We start from the raw sequence: 16,963 nt of genomic DNA on the forward strand, positions 1-16,963 counted from the left end.
TGTTGCAGTGTTGCCCTCTCAGGCAACACTGAGTGACTGACTGAGCCTCACCGTCTTATATAAAGTTCAGACGGAACTTTGCACGTGTCATAGTGGAGCCCTCAGGATTCCAGAGCCAGCTTTCTGACATCATAATGGGGCCTCAGAGATAAAAGCCTGGGCCCAGGCAGTGTTGGTCAGTGCTGCTCAGCAGGCAGCACTGGACTGGACTGGATTACAGCTGATACAAGGTGTGAAGGAACAAGGGGTGGCTGTGGGCATGCACTTGCTGCCGCTGCCAGTGTTTATCTGCATGGCAGCAGGGCATTTGGGCGTTGCCAGGAAGGCGTTTTTATGTAGATTCCTCCTCTTTCAGCACTGCATTGTGGTGCAAGCAAAAGAAGCAAATCCTGTCTGGCTTCCTCTCCGGCCTTTATTCACCTCCCGTGTAGCTGTGAGTGTGTGAGCCTGCAGGGCCCCATGGAATTGCCTAGAAGTAGGCTGAATCGCTGCAAGGGCTGAACAGCAGTATCGGGCAGGCTCGGGCAACGCGCGGCCCGTTCGGGTTATCGCTTCTCGGCCTTTTGGCTAAGATCAAGTGTAGTATCTGTTCTTATCAGTTTAATATCTGATACGTCCCCTATCTGGGGACCATATATTAAATGGATTTTTAGAACAGGGAGATGGAAATAGAGCTTGCTCTGTCCACTCCACGCATTGACCTGGTATTGCAGTATTTCCAGGACCGGTGCACCCTTTCCTTATGTGTTGACTAAAAGCAGATTCCAAAAATGTTTTTTGTCTTTGCTATTGTTTCTGTCTTTCTGAAGGGATCTCCCCTTTTAATCCCATTATTTCAACACCTGTTGGACAATGCATGAGTGATAATGAGCTCATTGATTAAATGCAATTAATGAATAGATTGCCACCTCTTGTTGTGTGTCGTCTGTGTTTCTGTGTTTCCGGCATTTCACATTGGAACACCTCATTCACCTTCCTTGTCTTCTCTCCGCCCTCCCTTTTAGGTAAGTTAAAGAGCTGCACCTGAGCCAGCCACTGATTGATTGATTGATTGATTGATTGATTGATTGATTGATTGATTGATTGATTGATTGATTGATTGACAGATTGATTGATTGATTGATGCAGCACAACAGTCAAATAGTGGAGTGGAGTAGGGGAACAGCAAACAGCCAATAAAGCAGCCCGCCCGCTCGCCTGCCCGCCACAATGGACCTACCTGTGTACACTAGATGGATGTGATGGAATGTACTGTCGTCCCTACATTTCAAGAAGAAGTAAGAATTGCAGTTGCAACAAAGCCTTGCTTGCCTACAAAGAGAGCAGCAATTTGGATTTGTTACTATGTTACCTAGAAGAATAACAAACTGTGCAAGGATGGAGGTTGTAGGAGCAAGGAGAAGTTGTCTGTAAAGTTGGTGGATGCCTATTTTCCATTTTGCAGTCCCTTGTCTCCCTCTTGTGGCCTCCTGGAGGCAACTAGCTGTGCAAAAAAAAGACAGCCTGGCGGCCGGCTGTTGCAGTGTTGCCCTCTCAGGCAACACTGAGTGACTGACTGAGCCTCACCGTCTTATATAAAGTTCAGACGGAACTTTGCACGTGTCATAGTGGAGCCCTCAGGATTCCAGAGCCAGCTTTCTGACATCATAATGGGGCCTCAGAGATAAAAGCCTGGGCCCAGGCAGTGTTGGTCAGTGCTGCTCAGCAGGCAGCACTGGACTGGACTGGATTACAGCTGATACAAGGTGTGAAGGAACAAGGGGTGGCTGTGGGCATGCACTTGCTGCCGCTGCCAGTGTTTATCTGCATGGCAGCAGGGCATTTGGGCGTTGCCAGGAAGGCGTTTTTATGTAGATTCCTCCTCTTTCAGCACTGCATTGTGGTGCAAGCAAAAGAAGCAAATCCTGTCTGGCTTCCTCTCCGGCCTTTATTCACCTCCCGTGTAGCTGTGAGTGTGTGAGCCTGCAGGGCCCCATGGAATTGCCTAGAAGTAGGCTGAATCGCTGCAAGGGCTGAACAGCAGTATCGGGCAGGCTCGGGCAACGCGCGGCCCGTTCGGGTTATCGCTTCTCGGCCTTTTGGCTAAGATCAAGTGTAGTATCTGTTCTTATCAGTTTAATATCTGATACGTCCCCTATCTGGGGACCATATATTAAATGGATTTTTAGAACAGGGAGATGGAAATAGAGCTTGCTCTGTCCACTCCACGCATTGACCTGGTATTGCAGTATTTCCAGGACCGGTGCACCCTTTCCTTATGTGTTGACTAAAAGCAGATTCCAAAAGTGTTTTTTGTCTTTGCTATTGTTTCTGTCTTTCTGAAGGGATCTCCCCTTTTAATCCCATTATTTCAACACCTGTTGGACAATGCATGAGTGATAATGAGCTCATTGATTAAATGCAATTAATGAATAGATTGCCACCTCTTGTTGTGTGTCGTCTGTGTTTCTGTGTTTCCGGCATTTCACATTGGAACACCTCATTCACCTTCCTTGTCTTCTCTCCGCCCTCCCTTTTAGGTAAGTTAAAGAGCTGCACCTGAGCCAGCCACTGATTGATTGATTGATTGATTGATTGATTGATTGATTGATTGATTGATTGATTGATGCAGCACAACAGTCAAATAGTGGAGTGGAGTAGGGGAACAGCAAACAGCCAATAAAGCAGCCCGCCCGCTCGCCTGCCCGCCACAATGGACCTACCTGTGTACACTAGATGGATGTGATGGAATGTACTGTCGTCCCTACATTTCAAGAAGAAGTAAGAATTGCAGTTGCAACAAAGCCTTGCTTGCCTACAAAGAGAGCAGCAATTTGGATTTGTTACTATGTTACCTAGAAGAATAACAAACTGTGCAAGGATGGAGGTTGTAGGAGCAAGGAGAAGTTGTCTGTAAAGTTGGTGGATGCCTATTTTCCATTTTGCAGTCCCTTGTCTCCCTCTTGTGGCCTCCTGGAGGCAACTAGCTGTGCAAAAAAAAAGACAGCCTGGCGGCCGGCTGTTGCAGTGTTGCCCTCTCAGGCAACACTGAGTGACTGACTGAGCCTCACCGTCTTATATAAAGTTCAGACGGAACTTTGCACGTGTCATAGTGGAGCCCTCAGGATTCCAGAGCCAGCTTTCTGACATCATAATGGGGCCTCAGAGATAAAAGCCTGGGCCCAGGCAGTGTTGGTCAGTGCTGCTCAGCAGGCAGCACTGGACTGGACTGGATTACAGCTGATACAAGGTGTGAAGGAACAAGGGGTGGCTGTGGGCATGCACTTGCTGCCGCTGCCAGTGTTTATCTGCATGGCAGCAGGGCATTTGGGCGTTGCCAGGAAGGCGTTTTTATGTAGATTCCTCCTCTTTCAGCACTGCATTGTGGTGCAAGCAAAAGAAGCAAATCCTGTCTGGCTTCCTCTCCGGCCTTTATTCACCTCCCGTGTAGCTGTGAGTGTGTGAGCCTGCAGGGCCCCATGGAATTGCCTAGAAGTAGGCTGAATCGCTGCAAGGGCTGAACAGCAGTATCGGGCAGGCTCGGGCAACGCGCGGCCCGTTCGGGTTATCGCTTCTCGGCCTTTTGGCTAAGATCAAGTGTAGTATCTGTTCTTATCAGTTTAATATCTGATACGTCCCCTATCTGGGGACCATATATTAAATGGATTTTTAGAACAGGGAGATGGAAATAGAGCTTGCTCTGTCCACTCCACGCATTGACCTGGTATTGCAGTATTTCCAGGACCGGTGCACCCTTTCCTTATGTGTTGACTAAAAGCAGATTCCAAAAGTGTTTTTTGTCTTTGCTATTGTTTCTGTCTTTCTGAAGGGATCTCCCCTTTTAATCCCATTATTTCAACACCTGTTGGACAATGCATGAGTGATAATGAGCTCATTGATTAAATGCAATTAATGAATAGATTGCCACCTCTTGTTGTGTGTCGTCTGTGTTTCTGTGTTTCCGGCATTTCACATTGGAACACCTCATTCACCTTCCTTGTCTTCTCTCCGCCCTCCCTTTTAGGTAAGTTAAAGAGCTGCACCTGAGCCAGCCACTGATTGATTGATTGATTGATTGATTGATTGATTGATTGATTGATTGATTGATTGATTGATTGATTGATTGATTGATTGATTGATGCAGCACAACAGTCAAATAGTGGAGTGGAGTAGGGGAACAGCAAACAGCCAATAAAGCAGCCCGCCCGCTCGCCTGCCCGCCACAATGGACCTACCTGTGTACACTAGATGGATGTGATGGAATGTACTGTCGTCCCTACATTTCAAGAAGAAGTAAGAATTGCAGTTGCAACAAAGCCTTGCTTGCCTACAAAGAGAGCAGCAATTTGGATTTGTTACTATGTTACCTAGAAGAATAACAAACTGTGCAAGGATGGAGGTTGTAGGAGCAAGGAGAAGTTGTCTGTAAAGTTGGTGGATGCCTATTTTCCATTTTGCAGTCCCTTGTCTCCCTCTTGTGGCCTCCTGGAGGCAACTAGCTGTGCAAAAAAAAGACAGCCTGGCGGCCGGCTGTTGCAGTGTTGCCCTCTCAGGCAACACTGAGTGACTGACTGAGCCTCACCGTCTTATATAAAGTTCAGACGGAACTTTGCACGTGTCATAGTGGAGCCCTCAGGATTCCAGAGCCAGCTTTCTGACATCATAATGGGGCCTCAGAGATAAAAGCCTGGGCCCAGGCAGTGTTGGTCAGTGCTGCTCAGCAGGCAGCACTGGACTGGACTGGATTACAGCTGATACAAGGTGTGAAGGAACAAGGGGTGGCTGTGGGCATGCACTTGCTGCCGCTGCCAGTGTTTATCTGCATGGCAGCAGGGCATTTGGGCGTTGCCAGGAAGGCGTTTTTATGTAGATTCCTCCTCTTTCAGCACTGCATTGTGGTGCAAGCAAAAGAAGCAAATCCTGTCTGGCTTCCTCTCCGGCCTTTATTCACCTCCCGTGTAGCTGTGAGTGTGTGAGCCTGCAGGGCCCCATGGAATTGCCTAGAAGTAGGCTGAATCGCTGCAAGGGCTGAACAGCAGTATCGGGCAGGCTCGGGCAACGCGCGGCCCGTTCGGGTTATCGCTTCTCGGCCTTTTGGCTAAGATCAAGTGTAGTATCTGTTCTTATCAGTTTAATATCTGATACGTCCCCTATCTGGGGACCATATATTAAATGGATTTTTAGAACAGGGAGATGGAAATAGAGCTTGCTCTGTCCACTCCACGCATTGACCTGGTATTGCAGTATTTCCAGGACCGGTGCACCCTTTCCTTATGTGTTGACTAAAAGCAGATTCCAAAAGTGTTTTTTGTCTTTGCTATTGTTTCTGTCTTTCTGAAGGGATCTCCCCTTTTAATCCCATTATTTCAACACCTGTTGGACAATGCATGAGTGATAATGAGCTCATTGATTAAATGCAATTAATGAATAGATTGCCACCTCTTGTTGTGTGTCGTCTGTGTTTCTGTGTTTCCGGCATTTCACATTGGAACACCTCATTCACCTTCCTTGTCTTCTCTCCGCCCTCCCTTTTAGGTAAGTTAAAGAGCTGCACCTGAGCCAGCCACTGATTGATTGATTGATTGATTGATTGATTGATTGATTGATTGATTGATTGATTGATTGATTGATTGATTGATTGATTGATGCAGCACAACAGTCAAATAGTGGAGTGGAGTAGGGGAACAGCAAACAGCCAATAAAGCAGCCCGCCCGCTCGCCTGCCCGCCACAATGGACCTACCTGTGTACACTAGATGGATGTGATGGAATGTACTGTCGTCCCTACATTTCAAGAAGAAGTAAGAATTGCAGTTGCAACAAAGCCTTGCTTGCCTACAAAGAGAGCAGCAATTTGGATTTGTTACTATGTTACCTAGAAGAATAACAAACTGTGCAAGGATGGAGGTTGTAGGAGCAAGGAGAAGTTGTCTGTAAAGTTGGTGGATGCCTATTTTCCATTTTGCAGTCCCTTGTCTCCCTCTTGTGGCCTCCTGGAGGCAACTAGCTGTGCAAAAAAAAGACAGCCTGGCGGCCGGCTGTTGCAGTGTTGCCCTCTCAGGCAACACTGAGTGACTGACTGAGCCTCACCGTCTTATATAAAGTTCAGACGGAACTTTGCACGTGTCATAGTGGAGCCCTCAGGATTCCAGAGCCAGCTTTCTGACATCATAATGGGGCCTCAGAGATAAAAGCCTGGGCCCAGGCAGTGTTGGTCAGTGCTGCTCAGCAGGCAGCACTGGACTGGACTGGATTACAGCTGATACAAGGTGTGAAGGAACAAGGGGTGGCTGTGGGCATGCACTTGCTGCCGCTGCCAGTGTTTATCTGCATGGCAGCAGGGCATTTGGGCGTTGCCAGGAAGGCGTTTTTATGTAGATTCCTCCTCTTTCAGCACTGCATTGTGGTGCAAGCAAAAGAAGCAAATCCTGTCTGGCTTCCTCTCCGGCCTTTATTCACCTCCCGTGTAGCTGTGAGTGTGTGAGCCTGCAGGGCCCCATGGAATTGCCTAGAAGTAGGCTGAATCGCTGCAAGGGCTGAACAGCAGTATCGGGCAGGCTCGGGCAACGCGCGGCCCGTTCGGGTTATCGCTTCTCGGCCTTTTGGCTAAGATCAAGTGTAGTATCTGTTCTTATCAGTTTAATATCTGATACGTCCCCTATCTGGGGACCATATATTAAATGGATTTTTAGAACAGGGAGATGGAAATAGAGCTTGCTCTGTCCACTCCACGCATTGACCTGGTATTGCAGTATTTCCAGGACCGGTGCACCCTTTCCTTATGTGTTGACTAAAAGCAGATTCCAAAAGTGTTTTTTGTCTTTGCTATTGTTTCTGTCTTTCTGAAGGGATCTCCCCTTTTAATCCCATTATTTCAACACCTGTTGGACAATGCATGAGTGATAATGAGCTCATTGATTAAATGCAATTAATGAATAGATTGCCACCTCTTGTTGTGTGTCGTCTGTGTTTCTGTGTTTCCGGCATTTCACATTGGAACACCTCATTCACCTTCCTTGTCTTCTCTCCGCCCTCCCTTTTAGGTAAGTTAAAGAGCTGCACCTGAGCCAGCCACTGATTGATTGATTGATTGATTGATTGATTGATTGATTGATTGATTGATTGATTGATTGATGCAGCACAACAGTCAAATAGTGGAGTGGAGTAGGGGAACAGCAAACAGCCAATAAAGCAGCCCGCCCGCTCGCCTGCCCGCCACAATGGACCTACCTGTGTACACTAGATGGATGTGATGGAATGTACTGTCGTCCCTACATTTCAAGAAGAAGTAAGAATTGCAGTTGCAACAAAGCCTTGCTTGCCTACAAAGAGAGCAGCAATTTGGATTTGTTACTATGTTACCTAGAAGAATAACAAACTGTGCAAGGATGGAGGTTGTAGGAGCAAGGAGAAGTTGTCTGTAAAGTTGGTGGATGCCTATTTTCCATTTTGCAGTCCCTTGTCTCCCTCTTGTGGCCTCCTGGAGGCAACTAGCTGTGCAAAAAAAAGACAGCCTGGCGGCCGGCTGTTGCAGTGTTGCCCTCTCAGGCAACACTGAGTGACTGACTGAGCCTCACCGTCTTATATAAAGTTCAGACGGAACTTTGCACGTGTCATAGTGGAGCCCTCAGGATTCCAGAGCCAGCTTTCTGACATCATAATGGGGCCTCAGAGATAAAAGCCTGGGCCCAGGCAGTGTTGGTCAGTGCTGCTCAGCAGGCAGCACTGGACTGGACTGGATTACAGCTGATACAAGGTGTGAAGGAACAAGGGGTGGCTGTGGGCATGCACTTGCTGCCGCTGCCAGTGTTTATCTGCATGGCAGCAGGGCATTTGGGCGTTGCCAGGAAGGCGTTTTTATGTAGATTCCTCCTCTTTCAGCACTGCATTGTGGTGCAAGCAAAAGAAGCAAATCCTGTCTGGCTTCCTCTCCGGCCTTTATTCACCTCCCATGTAGCTGTGAGTGTGTGAGCCTGCAGGGCCCCATGGAATTGCCTAGAAGTAGGCTGAATCGCTGCAAGGGCTGAACAGCAGTATCGGGCAGGCTCGGGCAACGCGCGGCCCGTTCGGGTTATCGCTTCTCGGCCTTTTGGCTAAGATCAAGTGTAGTATCTGTTCTTATCAGTTTAATATCTGATACGTCCCCTATCTGGGGACCATATATTAAATGGATTTTTAGAACAGGGAGATGGAAATAGAGCTTGCTCTGTCCACTCCACGCATTGACCTGGTATTGCAGTATTTCCAGGACCGGTGCACCCTTTCCTTATGTGTTGACTAAAAGCAGATTCCAAAAGTGTTTTTTGTCTTTGCTATTGTTTCTGTCTTTCTGAAGGGATCTCCCCTTTTAATCCCATTATTTCAACACCTGTTGGACAATGCATGAGTGATAATGAGCTCATTGATTAAATGCAATTAATGAATAGATTGCCACCTCTTGTTGTGTGTCGTCTGTGTTTCTGTGTTTCCGGCATTTCACATTGGAACACCTCATTCACCTTCCTTGTCTTCTCTCCGCCCTCCCTTTTAGGTAAGTTAAAGAGCTGCACCTGAGCCAGCCACTGATTGATTGATTGATTGATTGATTGATTGATTGATTGATTGATTGATTGATGCAGCACAACAGTCAAATAGTGGAGTGGAGTAGGGGAACAGCAAACAGCCAATAAAGCAGCCCGCCCGCTCGCCTGCCCGCCACAATGGACCTACCTGTGTACACTAGATGGATGTGATGGAATGTACTGTCGTCCCTACATTTCAAGAAGAAGTAAGAATTGCAGTTGCAACAAAGCCTTGCTTGCCTACAAAGAGAGCAGCAATTTGGATTTGTTACTATGTTACCTAGAAGAATAACAAACTGTGCAAGGATGGAGGTTGTAGGAGCAAGGAGAAGTTGTCTGTAAAGTTGGTGGATGCCTATTTTCCATTTTGCAGTCCCTTGTCTCCCTCTTGTGGCCTCCTGGAGGCAACTAGCTGTGCAAAAAAAAGACAGCCTGGCGGCCGGCTGTTGCAGTGTTGCCCTCTCAGGCAACACTGAGTGACTGACTGAGCCTCACCGTCTTATATAAAGTTCAGACGGAACTTTGCACGTGTCATAGTGGAGCCCTCAGGATTCCAGAGCCAGCTTTCTGACATCATAATGGGGCCTCAGAGATAAAAGCCTGGGCCCAGGCAGTGTTGGTCAGTGCTGCTCAGCAGGCAGCACTGGACTGGACTGGATTACAGCTGATACAAGGTGTGAAGGAACAAGGGGTGGCTGTGGGCATGCACTTGCTGCCGCTGCCAGTGTTTATCTGCATGGCAGCAGGGCATTTGGGCGTTGCCAGGAAGGCGTTTTTATGTAGATTCCTCCTCTTTCAGCACTGCATTGTGGTGCAAGCAAAAGAAGCAAATCCTGTCTGGCTTCCTCTCCGGCCTTTATTCACCTCCCGTGTAGCTGTGAGTGTGTGAGCCTGCAGGGCCCCATGGAATTGCCTAGAAGTAGGCTGAATCGCTGCAAGGGCTGAACAGCAGTATCGGGCAGGCTCGGGCAACGCGCGGCCCGTTCGGGTTATCGCTTCTCGGCCTTTTGGCTAAGATCAAGTGTAGTATCTGTTCTTATCAGTTTAATATCTGATACGTCCCCTATCTGGGGACCATATATTAAATGGATTTTTAGAACAGGGAGATGGAAATAGAGCTTGCTCTGTCCACTCCACGCATTGACCTGGTATTGCAGTATTTCCAGGACCGGTGCACCCTTTCCTTATGTGTTGACTAAAAGCAGATTCCAAAAGTGTTTTTTGTCTTTGCTATTGTTTCTGTCTTTCTGAAGGGATCTCCCCTTTTAATCCCATTATTTCAACACCTGTTGGACAATGCATGAGTGATAATGAGCTCATTGATTAAATGCAATTAATGAATAGATTGCCACCTCTTGTTGTGTGTCGTCTGTGTTTCTGTGTTTCCGGCATTTCACATTGGAACACCTCATTCACCTTCCTTGTCTTCTCTCCGCCCTCCCTTTTAGGTAAGTTAAAGAGCTGCACCTGAGCCAGCCACTGATTGATTGATTGATTGATTGATTGATTGATTGATTGATTGATTGATTGATTGATTGATTGATGCAGCACAACAGTCAAATAGTGGAGTGGAGTAGGGGAACAGCAAACAGCCAATAAAGCAGCCCGCCCGCTCGCCTGCCCGCCACAATGGACCTACCTGTGTACACTAGATGGATGTGATGGAATGTACTGTCGTCCCTACATTTCAAGAAGAAGTAAGAATTGCAGTTGCAACAAAGCCTTGCTTGCCTACAAAGAGAGCAGCAATTTGGATTTGTTACTATGTTACCTAGAAGAATAACAAACTGTGCAAGGATGGAGGTTGTAGGAGCAAGGAGAAGTTGTCTGTAAAGTTGGTGGATGCCTATTTTCCATTTTGCAGTCCCTTGTCTCCCTCTTGTGGCCTCCTGGAGGCAACTAGCTGTGCAAAAAAAAGACAGCCTGGCGGCCGGCTGTTGCAGTGTTGCCCTCTCAGGCAACACTGAGTGACTGACTGAGCCTCACCGTCTTATATAAAGTTCAGACGGAACTTTGCACGTGTCATAGTGGAGCCCTCAGGATTCCAGAGCCAGCTTTCTGACATCATAATGGGGCCTCAGAGATAAAAGCCTGGGCCCAGGCAGTGTTGGTCAGTGCTGCTCAGCAGGCAGCACTGGACTGGACTGGATTACAGCTGATACAAGGTGTGAAGGAACAAGGGGTGGCTGTGGGCATGCACTTGCTGCCGCTGCCAGTGTTTATCTGCATGGCAGCAGGGCATTTGGGCGTTGCCAGGAAGGCGTTTTTATGTAGATTCCTCCTCTTTCAGCACTGCATTGTGGTGCAAGCAAAAGAAGCAAATCCTGTCTGGCTTCCTCTCCGGCCTTTATTCACCTCCCGTGTAGCTGTGAGTGTGTGAGCCTGCAGGGCCCCATGGAATTGCCTAGAAGTAGGCTGAATCGCTGCAAGGGCTGAACAGCAGTATCGGGCAGGCTCGGGCAACGCGCGGCCCGTTCGGGTTATCGCTTCTCGGCCTTTTGGCTAAGATCAAGTGTAGTATCTGTTCTTATCAGTTTAATATCTGATACGTCCCCTATCTGGGGACCATATATTAAATGGATTTTTAGAACAGGGAGATGGAAATAGAGCTTGCTCTGTCCACTCCACGCATTGACCTGGTATTGCAGTATTTCCAGGACCGGTGCACCCTTTCCTTATGTGTTGACTAAAAGCAGATTCCAAAAGTGTTTTTTGTCTTTGCTATTGTTTCTGTCTTTCTGAAGGGATCTCCCCTTTTAATCCCATTATTTCAACACCTGTTGGACAATGCATGAGTGATAATGAGCTCATTGATTAAATGCAATTAATGAATAGATTGCCACCTCTTGTTGTGTGTCGTCTGTGTTTCTGTGTTTCCAGCATTTCACATTGGAACACCTCATTCACCTTCCTTGTCTTCTCTCCGCCCTCCCTTTTAGGTAAGTTAAAGAGCTGCACCTGAGCCAGCCACTGATTGATTGATTGATTGATTGATTGATTGATTGATTGATTGATTGATTGATTGATGCAGCACAACAGTCAAATAGTGGAGTGGAGTAGGGGAACAGCAAACAGCCAATAAAGCAGCCCGCCCGCTCGCCTGCCCGCCACAATGGACCTACCTGTGTACACTAGATGGATGTGATGGAATGTACTGTCGTCCCTACATTTCAAGAAGACGTAAGAATTGCAGTTGCAACAAAGCCTTGCTTGCCTACAAAGAGAGCAGCAATTTGGATTTGTTACTATGTTACCTAGAAGAATAACAAACTGTGCAAGGATGGAGGTTGTAGGAGCAAGGAGAAGTTGTCTGTAAAGTTGGTGGATGCCTATTTTCCATTTTGCAGTCCCTTGTCTCCCTCTTGTGGCCTCCTGGAGGCAACTAGCTGTGCAAAAAAAAGACAGCCTGGCGGCCGGCTGTTGCAGTGTTGCCCTCTCAGGCAACACTGAGTGACTGACTGAGCCTCACCGTCTTATATAAAGTTCAGACGGAACTTTGCACGTGTCATAGTGGAGCCCTCAGGATTCCAGAGCCAGCTTTCTGACATCATAATGGGGCCTTAGAGATAAAAGCCTGGGCCCAGGCAGTGTTGGTCAGTGCTGCTCAGCAGGCAGCACTGGACTGGACTGGATTACAGCTGATACAAGGTGTGAAGGAACAAGGGGTGGCTGTGGGCATGCACTTGCTGCCGCTGCCAGTGTTTATCTGCATGGCAGCAGGGCATTTGGGCGTTGCCAGGAAGGCGTTTTTATGTAGATTCCTCCTCTTTCAGCACTGCATTGTGGTGCAAGCAAAAGAAGCAAATCCTGTCTGGCTTCCTCTCCGGCCTTTATTCACCTCCCGTGTAGCTGTGAGTGTGTGAGCCTGCAGGGCCCCATGGAATTGCCTAGAAGTAGGCTGAATCGCTGCAAGGGCTGAACAGCAGTATCGGGCAGGCTCGGGCAACGCGCGGCCCGTTCGGGTTATCGCTTCTCGGCCTTTTGGCTAAGATCAAGTGTAGTATCTGTTCTTATCAGTTTAATATCTGATACGTCCCCTATCTGGGGACCATATATTAAATGGATTTTTAGAACAGGGAGATGGAAATAGAGCTTGCTCTGTCCACTCCACGCATTGACCTGGTATTGCAGTATTTCCAGGACCGGTGCACCCTTTCCTTATGTGTTGACTAAAAGCAGATTCCAAAAGTGTTTTTTGTCTTTGCTATTGTTTCTGTCTTTCTGAAGGGATCTCCCCTTTTAATCCCATTATTTCAACACCTGTTGGACAATGCATGAGTGATAATGAGCTCATTGATTAAATGCAATTAATGAATAGATTGCCACCTCTTGTTGTGTGTCGTCTGTGTTTCTGTGTTTCCGGCATTTCACATTGGAACACCTCATTCACCTTCCTTGTCTTCTCTCCGCCCTCCCTTTTAGGTAAGTTAAAGAGCTGCACCTGAGCCAGCCACTGATTGATTGATTGATTGATTGATTGATTGATTGATTGATTGATTGATTGATTGATTGATGCAGCACAACAGTCAAATAGTGGAGTGGAGTAGGGGAACAGCAAACAGCCAATAAAGCAGCCCGCCCGCTCGCCTGCCCGCCACAATGGACCTACCTGTGTACACTAGATGGATGTGATGGAATGTACTGTCGTCCCTACATTTCAAGAAGAAGTAAGAATTGCAGTTGCAACAAAGCCTTGCTTGCCTACAAAGAGAGCAGCAATTTGGATTTGTTACTATGTTACCTAGAAGAATAACAAACTGTGCAAGGATGGAGGTTGTAGGAGCAAGGAGAAGTTGTCTGTAAAGTTGGTGGATGCCTATTTTCCATTTTGCAGTCCCTTGTCTCCCTCTTGTGGCCTCCTGGAGGCAACTAGCTGTGCAAAAAAAAGACAGCCTGGCGGCCGGCTGTTGCAGTGTTGCCCTCTCAGGCAACACTGAGTGACTGACTGAGCCTCACCGTCTTATATAAAGTTCAGACGGAACTTTGCACGTGTCATAGTGGAGCCCTCAGGATTCCAGAGCCAGCTTTCTGACATCATAATGGGGCCTCAGAGATAAAAGCCTGGGCCCAGGCAGTGTTGGTCAGTGCTGCTCAGCAGGCAGCACTGGACTGGACTGGATTACAGCTGATACAAGGTGTGAAGGAACAAGGGGTGGCTGTGGGCATGCACTTGCTGCCGCTGCCAGTGTTTATCTGCATGGCAGCAGGGCATTTGGGCGTTGCCAGGAAGGCGTTTTTATGTAGATTCCTCCTCTTTCAGCACTGCATTGTGGTGCAAGCAAAAGAAGCAAATCCTGTCTGGCTTCCTCTCCGGCCTTTATTCACCTCCCGTGTAGCTGTGAGTGTGTGAGCCTGCAGGGCCCCATGGAATTGCCTAGAAGTAGGCTGAATCGCTGCAAGGGCTGAACAGCAGTATCGGGCAGGCTCGGGCAACGCGCGGCCCGTTCGGGTTATCGCTTCTCGGCCTTTTGGCTAAGATCAAGTGTAGTATCTGTTCTTATCAGTTTAATATCTGATACGTCCCCTATCTGGGGACCATATATTAAATGGATTTTTAGAACAGGGAGATGGAAATAGAGCTTGCTCTGTCCACTCCACGCATTGACCTGGTATTGCAGTATTTCCAGGACCGGTGCACCCTTTCCTTATGTGTTGACTAAAAGCAGATTCCAAAAGTGTTTTTTGTCTTTGCTATTGTTTCTGTCTTTCTGAAGGGATCTCCCCTTTTAATCCCATTATTTCAACACCTGTTGGACAATGCATGAGTGATAATGAGCTCATTGATTAAATGCAATTAATGAATAGATTGCCACCTCTTGTTGTGTGTCGTCTGTGTTTCTGTGTTTCCGGCATTTCACATTGGAACACCTCATTCACCTTCCTTGTCTTCTCTCCGCCCTCCCTTTTAGGTAAGTTAAAGAGCTGCACCTGAGCCAGCCACTGATTGATTGATTGATTGATTGATTGATTGATTGATTGATTGATTGATTGATTGATTGATTGATTGATTGATGCAGCACAACAGTCAAATAGTGGAGTGGAGTAGGGGAACAGCAAACAGCCAATAAAGCAGCCCGCCCGCTCGCCTGCCCGCCACAATGGACCTACCTGTGTACACTAGATGGATGTGATGGAATGTACTGTCGTCCCTACATTTCAAGAAGAAGTAAGAATTGCAGTTGCAACAAAGCCTTGCTTGCCTACAAAGAGAGCAGCAATTTGGATTTGTTACTATGTTACCTAGAAGAATAACAAACTGTGCAAGGATGGAGGTTGTAGGAGCAAGGAGAAGTTGTCTGTAAAGTTGGTGGATGCCTATTTTCCATTTTGCAGTCCCTTGTCTCCCTCTTGTGGCCTCCTGGAGGCAACTAGCTGTGCAAAAAAAAGACAGCCTGGCGGCCGGCTGTTGCAGTGTTGCCCTCTCAGGCAACACTGAGTGACTGACTGAGCCTCACCGTCTTATATAAAGTTCAGACGGAACTTTGCACGTGTCATAGTGGAGCCCTCAGGATTCCAGAGCCAGCTTTCTGACATCATAATGGGGCCTCAGAGATAAAAGCCTGGGCCCAGGCAGTGTTGGTCAGTGCTGCTCAGCAGGCAGCACTGGACTGGACTGGATTACAGCTGATACAAGGTGTGAAGGAACAAGGGGTGGCTGTGGGCATGCACTTGCTGCCGCTGCCAGTGTTTATCTGCATGGCAGCAGGGCATTTGGGCGTTGCCAGGAAGGCGTTTTTATGTAGATTCCTCCTCTTTCAGCACTGCATTGTGGTGCAAGCAAAAGAAGCAAATCCTGTCTGGCTTCCTCTCCGGCCTTTATTCACCTCCCGTGTAGCTGTGAGTGTGTGAGCCTGCAGGGCCCCATGGAATTGCCTAGAAGTAGGCTGAATCGCTGCAAGGGCTGAACAGCAGTATCGGGCAGGCTCGGGCAACGCGCAGCCCGTTCGGGTTATCGCTTCTCGGCCTTTTGGCTAAGATCAAGTGTAGTATCTGTTCTTATCAGTTTAATATCTGATACGTCCCCTATCTGGGGACCATATATTAAATGGATTTTTAGAACAGGGAGATGGAAATAGAGCTTGCTCTGTCCACTCCACGCATTGACCTGGTATTGCAGTATTTCCAGGACCGGTGCACCCTTTCCTTATGTGTTGACTAAAAGCAGATTCCAAAAGTGTTTTTTGTCTTTGCTATTGTTTCTGTCTTTCTGAAGGGATCTCCCCTTTTAATCCCATTATTTCAACACCTGTTGGACAATGCATGAGTGATAATGAGCTCATTGATTAAATGCAATTAATGAATAGATTGCCACCTCTTGTTGTGTGTCGTCTGTGTTTCTGTGTTTCCGGCATTTCACATTGGAACACCTCATTCACCTTCCTTGTCTTCTCTCCGCCCTCCCTTTTAGGTAAGTTAAAGAGCTGCACCTGAGCCAGCCACTGATTGATTGATTGATTGATTGATTGATTGATTGATTGATTGATTGATTGATGCAGCACAACAGTCAAATAGTGGAGTGGAGTAGGGGAACAGCAAACAGCCAATAAAGCAGCCCGCCCGCTCGCCTGCCCGCCACAATGGACCTACCTGTGTACACTAGATGGATGTGATGGAATGTACTGTCGTCCCTACATTTCAAGAAGAAGTAAGAATTGCAGTTGCAACAAAGCCTTGCTTGCCTACAAAGAGAGCAGCAATTTGGATTTGTTACTATGTTACCTAGAAGAATAACAAACTGTGCAAGGATGGAGGTTGTAGGAGCAAGGAGAAGTTGTCTGTAAAGTTGGTGGATGCCTATTTTCCATTTTGCAGTCCCTTGTCTCCCTCTTGTGGCCTCCTGGAGGCAACTAGCTGTGCAAAAAAAAGACAGCCTGGCGGCCGGCTGTTGCAGTGTTGCCCTCTCAGGCAACACTGAGTGACTGACTGAGCCTCACCGTCTTATATAAAGTTCAGACGGAACTTTGCACGTGTCATAGTGGAGCCCTCAGGATTCCAGAGCCAGCTTTCTGACATCATAATGGGGCCTCAGAGATAAAAGCCTGGGCCCAGGCAGTGTTGGTCAGTGCTGCTCAGCAGGCAGCACTGGACTGGACTGGATTACAGCTGATACAAGGTGTGAAGGAACAAGGGGTGGCTGTGGGCATGCACTTGCTGCCGCTGCCAGTGTTTATCTGCATGGCAGCAGGGCATTTGGGCGTTGCCAGGAAGGCGTTTTTATGTAGATTCCTCCTCTTTCAGCACTGCATTGTGGTGCAAGCAAAAGAAGCAAATCCTGTCTGGCTTCCTCTCCGGCCTTTATTCACCTCCCGTGTAGCTGTGAGTGTGTGAGCCTGCAGGGCCCCATGGAATTGCCTAGAAGTAGGCTGAATCGCTGCAAGGGCTGAACAGCAGTATCGGGCAGGCTCGGGCAACGCGCGGCCCGTT

The 16,963-nt window shown here is 47.8% G+C and overlaps 11 non-coding genes across 11 annotated transcripts; all 11 read left to right on the forward strand.

The window, feature by feature from the left end:
- The first annotated feature begins 547 nt into the window (after positions 1 to 547).
- Positions 548 to 738, forward strand: LOC142715996 (U2 spliceosomal RNA). Its single transcript, XR_012871304.1, has one exon. It is a non-coding gene; the product is annotated as a U2 spliceosomal RNA (small nuclear RNA).
- A 1,324-nt stretch (positions 739 to 2,062) lies between these two features.
- On the forward strand, positions 2,063 to 2,253 carry LOC142715997 (U2 spliceosomal RNA). Its single transcript, XR_012871305.1, has one exon. It is a non-coding gene; the product is annotated as a U2 spliceosomal RNA (small nuclear RNA).
- Positions 2,254 to 3,546: 1,293 nt separating this feature from the next.
- On the forward strand, positions 3,547 to 3,737 carry LOC142715998 (U2 spliceosomal RNA). Its single transcript, XR_012871306.1, has one exon. It is a non-coding gene; the product is annotated as a U2 spliceosomal RNA (small nuclear RNA).
- Positions 3,738 to 5,057: 1,320 nt separating this feature from the next.
- On the forward strand, positions 5,058 to 5,248 carry LOC142715999 (U2 spliceosomal RNA). Its single transcript, XR_012871307.1, has one exon. It is a non-coding gene; the product is annotated as a U2 spliceosomal RNA (small nuclear RNA).
- Positions 5,249 to 6,564: 1,316 nt separating this feature from the next.
- On the forward strand, positions 6,565 to 6,755 carry LOC142716000 (U2 spliceosomal RNA). Its single transcript, XR_012871308.1, has one exon. It is a non-coding gene; the product is annotated as a U2 spliceosomal RNA (small nuclear RNA).
- Positions 6,756 to 8,051: 1,296 nt separating this feature from the next.
- Positions 8,052 to 8,242, forward strand: LOC142716001 (U2 spliceosomal RNA). The gene has a single exon (XR_012871309.1). It is a non-coding gene; the product is annotated as a U2 spliceosomal RNA (small nuclear RNA).
- A 1,288-nt stretch (positions 8,243 to 9,530) lies between these two features.
- LOC142716003 (U2 spliceosomal RNA) lies at positions 9,531 to 9,721 on the forward strand. Its single transcript, XR_012871311.1, has one exon. It is a non-coding gene; the product is annotated as a U2 spliceosomal RNA (small nuclear RNA).
- A 1,300-nt stretch (positions 9,722 to 11,021) lies between these two features.
- Positions 11,022 to 11,212, forward strand: LOC142716005 (U2 spliceosomal RNA). The gene has a single exon (XR_012871312.1). It is a non-coding gene; the product is annotated as a U2 spliceosomal RNA (small nuclear RNA).
- A 1,292-nt stretch (positions 11,213 to 12,504) lies between these two features.
- LOC142716006 (U2 spliceosomal RNA) lies at positions 12,505 to 12,695 on the forward strand. The gene has a single exon (XR_012871313.1). It is a non-coding gene; the product is annotated as a U2 spliceosomal RNA (small nuclear RNA).
- A 1,296-nt stretch (positions 12,696 to 13,991) lies between these two features.
- On the forward strand, positions 13,992 to 14,182 carry LOC142716007 (U2 spliceosomal RNA). Its single transcript, XR_012871314.1, has one exon. It is a non-coding gene; the product is annotated as a U2 spliceosomal RNA (small nuclear RNA).
- Positions 14,183 to 15,490: 1,308 nt separating this feature from the next.
- On the forward strand, positions 15,491 to 15,681 carry LOC142716008 (U2 spliceosomal RNA). The gene has a single exon (XR_012871315.1). It is a non-coding gene; the product is annotated as a U2 spliceosomal RNA (small nuclear RNA).
- Positions 15,682 to 16,963: the final 1,282 nt, after the last annotated feature.

Source organism: Rhinoderma darwinii, unplaced genomic scaffold (assembly GCF_050947455.1).
Source record: "Rhinoderma darwinii isolate aRhiDar2 unplaced genomic scaffold, aRhiDar2.hap1 Scaffold_446, whole genome shotgun sequence".
In the NCBI taxonomy this organism is placed as follows: Eukaryota; Metazoa; Chordata; class Amphibia; order Anura; family Rhinodermatidae; genus Rhinoderma; species Rhinoderma darwinii.